The sequence below is a fragment of the Aegilops tauschii genome, chromosome 7, assembly GCF_002575655.3.
Source record: "Aegilops tauschii subsp. strangulata cultivar AL8/78 chromosome 7, Aet v6.0, whole genome shotgun sequence".
NCBI lineage: Eukaryota > Viridiplantae > Streptophyta > Magnoliopsida > Poales > Poaceae > Aegilops > Aegilops tauschii.
The window spans coordinates 68,340,180-68,347,320 of record NC_053041.3 but is presented as its reverse complement, the minus strand read 5'-3'; positions in this window follow the sequence as shown (position 1 = coordinate 68,347,320).

Here is a 7,141-nt window from a genome sequence, read left to right as displayed (position 1 = left end):
CAGTGCTGTCATAACAAACAGACTTGAAATTTATCAAAAATAGTCTGGAAGAGGAATGAGTGGAATAGAGGGGTTGAGGCTTACACAACTGGGAGGATCATACATAGAATACCCATCTCTGCGCTTAATGCAAAGAAACTCCTCTTCCTCCCCGTTAAACAGCTCGGCCAATATTTTTGCCAGAGCGGCGGGGGTATCCGGACCCTTCCGACCATAGTGGGAGGCGTCATCCTCTCAATTGTAGTGCCACATGGGCAGCCCTCTGTATTGTAACGGCTGAACCCCTCGCACTATGGAGGTCGCCATTACCTCGATTATTGTGAGTCCGGACAGAGCGAGCATCTTTATCTTGCTCATAAGCTGGCGAACTTCTGCGTTGTCATCCTCTTCAAGACTTTGGGGACGCCAACTGTGGCGTTTGTTCAGCGGAACGCTCGCAAATTCAGGAAGACCCTTTCGAACTAGGTCAGGAAGTGCAACGTCCTCGATATAGAACCATTCGGAAGGCCATTCTTCGGGTGCCCTCCTTGGTGTGCCCGACAGATATCCAGTATCGTCAATACGCCATACTTCGGCTCCGCCCACTTCAAATATTGACCCCTCGTGATTACGCGGGACAAGATAGAACAACATCCTCCACAACTCGAAATGAGCCTCGATACCCAGGAATAATTCGCATAAAGCGACGTAACCCGCGATGTGCGGAATGGAGGCAGGGGTGAAGTTGTGCAGCTGGAGGCCATAGTATTCCAGAAGCCCTCGGAGGAACGGATGAATGGGAAATCCAACGCCCCTTAGCAGGTAGGGGACGAAACATACTCGCTCTCCCCCGGATGGATTGGGAAAGTCCTCTGCCTGAATCTCACCATTGAAGGAATCTAGCCCCGCTCGAACACGAACTAGATCTGCGGGGGGGGGGGGGGGGGGGGGATCCCTGCGTCTGCAACTTCGTCAATTGACTGTGGGACACTGAACACCTCTCCCACTCGCCTTTCTCTGGGCCGGAACGGGTGGAGGAGCTGGGGGCGCTAGCCATGCTGGAATGGTTTCTCCTAAGCAGTTTCCGGGATCCAATCTCTGCGTGGTGCCGAATGGATCTAGGATCCAATCTCTTTAATAGGCGCTCTTCCTTGCATGGAAGGGGTGTTATGTGCAAAAATGCCCTGGCCTTCCACCTTTGCTCGACACGTGGAAGGCGAAGTTATTTAACGCGCAGAAGCCGAGGGGAGACATTGAACCGATGGCCGAATACATCACTTGGAGATCATTAAAGGAGGAACCCGCCTTGCAGTGCCGAAGACAATTTGTGTGCCGAACACCTTGCTATTGAAGACTAGTTCGGGGGCTACTGAGGGAGTCCTGGACTAAGGGGTCCTCGGGCGTCCGGTCTGTTATCCATTGGGCCGGACTGATGGGCTGTGAAGACATGAAGGCTGAAGACTGTACCCGTGTCCGGATTGGACTCTACTTGGCGTGGAGGGCAAGCTTCGCGACCGACTATGAAGATTCCTTCTTATGTAACCGACTCCATGTAACCCTAGATCCCCCCCCCCCCCCCGGTGTCTATATAAACCGGAGGGGTTAGTCCGGAAAGGATACACATTACCATAGTCATACAGGTTACACTTTTAGGGTTTAGCCAGTACGATCTCGTGGTAGATCAACTCTTGTAATACTCATATTTATCAAGATCAATCAAGCAGGAAGTAGGGTATTACCTCCATAGAGAGGGCCCGAACCTGGGTAAACATTGTGTCCCCTGTCTCCTGTTACCATTGATCTAGACGCACAGTTCGGGACCCCCTACCCAAGATCCGCCGGTTTTGACACCGACACCCTACCCTAAGGTCTGCCGGTTTTGACACCGACAACTTGGTCAACCTCAAGATGACGTGCCGGCTCAGTCCCTCGTAGGTGCTTAAAGGGGTAGTGTGTGCGCATGTGAGTTCATAGGGGTGAGTGTATATGTGTATATATGAGTGTCTACGCATATATTACGTTAATAAAAATGTGACGAATGTATATTAGTGTATCTTTTTTTCTAAAAAAAAGAGAGTGATGTATCGGGAGAAATGACTTTTACATGCTCTTGCTATACAGTGTGCAACATCCGTTGTATGTCTTTTTTTTTATAAAATTTGTTTCTTATTTACTCAAAATAAAGCATCAAGATGATATAATTAAAATGGGCACTGACCCGTTGTCATTCGAGACACGTTTTTTGCTTTTGACAAAGCCATCATCCCTCACTATGATGTTACGTTGTGTGCCAATAAAATATGAATGCGCTCGGGATTTTATGTACTTTTCAAGTTTCTTCTTATTTTAGAATGTATCTTAGTGTTTTGTATTGTTTCATCTAAAATTCCAGATGCACCAATCTACACCATATTTGACGGTATTATAGAGCCTGCGTGGTACAAAACTGACTCGTAACCGATATATGAGTCGGAATGAGTGAAAGATAATATATCTTTTTAAAGGAGGAAAGATAATATATATGCCTTACTTTTCTTGCATGCTTCGGAGACACGAATTACAAAACTCATGTTTGAGCAATACTAGTAGTATATAACTCTCTAGAAGTCGAGGGACTTCTAGATTCCAGATTACCACGTGCCGTCCTCTTAATCAATGCATGAGTATAACTGTATCTTCAACAATGATCCGCAAATTTTCTACGGCATCCGTCTGGGTGGACCAGTCCACGGATACAAATGCAGGAGGCCGTCATCCAAGGCTGCTTGTAAACATCTGGCCTTTCTAATTTTTTTTGAAAGTCCACACGTTCAAATAGCAGCATACATAGAATTCCAATGTTCAAATGGTAGCATACATAGAGTACAAACGTTCAAGTAGCCGCATGCAACAGTAGTTCAAATCTGAATAAGTTCAAATATTACATTCCAACATTGTTGTCTGCTTTTACCGCACTGATGATAAATCAGATCTTACTTCAGTTGCTCGTGAGTTGGTCAATGCTGAATTTGTTGATGCATTTCAATAAACTCTTCGAATGTGGTCGGATTCTGGTGTGTAAATTTCATAGGATCACCCATTTTCTCAAATTCTAGAGCTGCTACAGCCTACAGCACCCTCGCCCTCATCCTCGACGATCATGTTGTGCATGATCACACAACACACCTCCCACAAGGTCTCCGCATCACATCGTTTAGAAGGTCCATGAACAATTGCAAAACGGGTTTGCTGAACTCCAAATGCCCTCTCGACATCCTTTCTACCTGCTACTTGTCTTTTGGCAAAGTGAGACATTCTTTGGCCAATTGGATTAGAGATGGTGCTGGCAAAGATAGCCCATAGAGGATAGATATCGTGAACCAGATAGTAGCCCATATTGTACTCATGTCAATTGATAGTATAGTGGCAAGGAGAAGCTTTTCCTTCAGTCAGCCTCGCAAACAACGATGATCGTTGCAACACATTAATGTCATTATGAGACCGAGACATGCCAAAGAAAGCGTGCAAATCCAAAGATCCTGTGATGCAATTGCAACAAGAATAATTGTGGGCTTCTTTAAAATGACCCAGATATTTCCCTTGTAAAGCCTTCGGGCAGTTTTTTCATTTCCAATGCATGCAGTCAAGGGATCCAAGCAAACCTGGCCACCATCTTGCTTCTGAGATTGCCAAGAGCATCTCGGTGTCTGCCACAGTTCGTTCTCACAGATACTCAGGTCCAAACACCTCGGACCACGGCAGCTGCAAACCTGACCATGCCATCTCTGCATGTGCTCTCAGACATCCATAGGCACTCGTCCCACGAATTAGCTGCCGTCCAATATGTAAGCATCCGGAGTGCGACAATGCACTTATGGTAACAAGAGAACTCAACCGTTCCTACGGCGTCCTTCTTTAGGATGAAGTAGTCATCATAGGGCCGGACGGCACGGTAGAAATAATCGAAGACAGTCTTGCGCATCCGAAAACGACAACGAAAATGGTCAGCGAAGAGTGCATCGGGGGCAAAGTAGTCGGCCATTAGTGTCAAATGGCAGTGCGCCCTGTTGCGGTTGAGCATTCGACGACCCTTGATCGATCCCTTGAAATTGAGAACATGCTTCTCCACACGCTCCACGCCTTCAAAGACTGCCTGCATCATCGTTGTCTCATCTATGTAGTCCACCTTGTCAGACGACTCAACATAGTGCTCCTATATGTACTCCAAGTCGGAATCCATTGCTTGAAAGAAGGAACAACTTTTTATTTGCTCCGGCAATTCACCGCACAGTTGTCGGGCGTGGTGAGTATAGCAGTAGCAGATGGTACCTGCCGGGGTGGTCGGAGGAGATGGGTTGAACAACAATGGAGGAGAAGCAGGGTGGAGCCCGACTGGAATGCTGGAGGTAACGGAGACGTAGAGTCCCGGCAGGTGGCGGCTCGGGTGGTGGAGTGGCGGGAAAGGCAAGAGAGAAAGAAGCAAATAAAATGAGGAGGATGAAGACGCGGGGTCCGGGTTGGTCGGGGCTGTCGGAGTCCTAAATGTCTGCTGCCCTGACTCCCGCAAAGCCTCCACGTTTGTCTCGGGTTTGCCGGGAAAAGACCGTCCAGACCGCTGGTGGACCAATACAAGCGCACTTTGAATGGTTTCCGCGGTCTGGACAACGTGACCTAGACGTATGAGGGTGGTTTGGGGGTCCGTCTTGAAGATGCCCTGAGCTTACAGGAGAGCTTGCATGCATGTACATACGTCGGGCAAGAATACTTAGGTAATGGTGCTTAGGGCTAGGGCGGCCGGGGCTGGACCTCTTCTGCTCGGAGTACGGCACCGTCGGCGGCCTCCCAGCTGCTGCTCAATGCGTGCTACTAGCGACAGTCATCTCCACCGGCCGCGAGAAGCCGGGGGCAGCATTGCTCCCATGGGCCAGCATTGTCTGCCCGCCCACCACCTGCAGGAGCTCGGCTTCGCAGCGCGAGACGGCGGACAGCAGCAGCAGGATGACCACGGGGCACACCGCCGGCATCCTCTGTTGGGGCTGCCCTGCGGCAACACACGCCGAACCAGCCCTCCGGCGACGAACGCCGGATGGAAGAGACGAACATAAAACAGTAGACAAACCGAATTTGTCGGCGATGAACGCCGCTGCGTCAAACGACTATATCTTGGCTTGTATTCCAACTCACAAACATGGTGACAAACACCACAGCACTACGTACAAGGACTCGATGCTACGACTCATGGGGTCGACGACAGCTCCGGCAACCACCACGGCCACACCTACACGAGAGACCACTGAAGACTACATTGTTTCTCCTAGCTACTCTATGAACCAACACCACACATAAGCTCTGCTTACATAGACCCACGCACTCACGCACTAATCGGCCGCTAAACTCAGCCACATACCGAGCAGCGCCTAAAATCACGTACAAACCTATCCAACTACTGCATGCAGACTTGTCACGCCCAATGCGACCCTATTCTAAAGGAGCTCGAAGGTCCCACCAAGGATAGAAGCGCATATTGAAGACGCTTTTGCAAGGTGGATATCATTACATCGTACCATTACATAATAGCTGGGGATACATCGCATTACCTGTAACTGCAACTGTGGTTGTAGTAATCTATGAGCCACGAGGGCTAAACCTTCTGGACAGGGTCCGTGAGCTCATTGATGCGACCACAGGCCAATGGGATGAGCAGTTGGTGAGGGACACTTTTTGGGCCGCTGATGTCAAACACTTTTATTGCATGGCAGTATGACAGCAAGGGGATCCATTCTGTCAAGTCTGCTTATAAACTCTTCGGCCAACTGGACAAAACCAAGAGGAATGGAGACGTGGGTGGTAGCAGTACGAATCCTGGCGTTCTGGACCGAGTTGATGATGACTCGTGGAAACGAATTTGGAAGCTACCCTGCCCTAAAACCATTCAAATGTTAACTTGGAGAGTCAAGCATGAATCCCTTGCGCTCCGGACAAATGTGGCTCGCCGAGGCATCCCTATCGCTGACACCAAATGTTTGTTCTGTGGCAAGGTTGCTGAGGACGGGGCGCATTTATTCATCAAGTGCAAAACGGTCAAGGGCGTCTGGAGAGAGCTCTGGCTATGGAGAAGGAATGCAGTGTTCTGGAGCGCATCACGTCCGCACATGCAATGACGGATTTTCTTTGGGGGGCTCGATGTAAAAAAGCGGCTCCTTGCGCTCACCTTTTGGTGATTGTGGTGGTCCAATAGAAACAAGCTGCGAGGCGGGGAGCGGCCCACAGCGGCCGAGGAAGTGGCTCGAAGGGCAAGGAGCGGTGTTTAGGAGTTCATGCATATCTTTGCGAAGGCTGAAACTCCGCTGCCCCCGGAAAAATGGCGACCCCCGGAAGAATGTGAGTACAAAATAAACGTCGACGGTTCATTTGTAGCTGGGCAGCACCATGCTGGATGGGGTGTGGAGGTGCGATCTAGCGAAGGCCATCTGCTTTGTGCCCGGGCAGGACTAGGCGAGCATGTCAATGATGCTTTTGCTGCTGAAACCGAAGCTATGTCTCAGGCTATCAACACTGCGGCAGAGCTAGGCATGGTCCGGGTGGTGTTCGAAACTGACTCTCAACTCCTTGCTGAAGCTCTGGACCTTGGAAAGGTTGACTCCTCGGCGTATGCAGCTGTGATTGAGGACATGAAATACCAACTTAAGCTTTGGTTCTCCAAGGTTTCTACTTCTGTTTGTTGAAGGAGTGCGAATTCGGTAGCTCATGAGTTAGCCAATCTAGGCCGTATGTGTGAACCTAACCACTGTATACAGTGGAAGTCTGATGTACCCACCCATGTGGAGGCTTGTGTCTTGGGCGATATGCCTAGCCACCGTTAAGTAATAAAGCTTTGTTGCTTTCAAAAGAAAAAACTACTGCATGCAGCGAATCTGAGTCCTAGATTAGCTCCAACGCCCAAGGCCTATTACTCACGTAGCTAACAAACTCACATGCAGGCTGCTAACAACACACGCATGCACGATCCGCTGCGCACTAACGGCAACGGCGCCACAGACTCGATCAAGACTAGTGCTAACAGTTTCGGGAAATACACTTTGGTCCCGGTTGTATATACACTCTATATGGGGATTTTTTTTTAAATATTTTAATAAAAAGTCAAAATAGGTAAGAACTATTTTGACAAAACACTTGACTTACT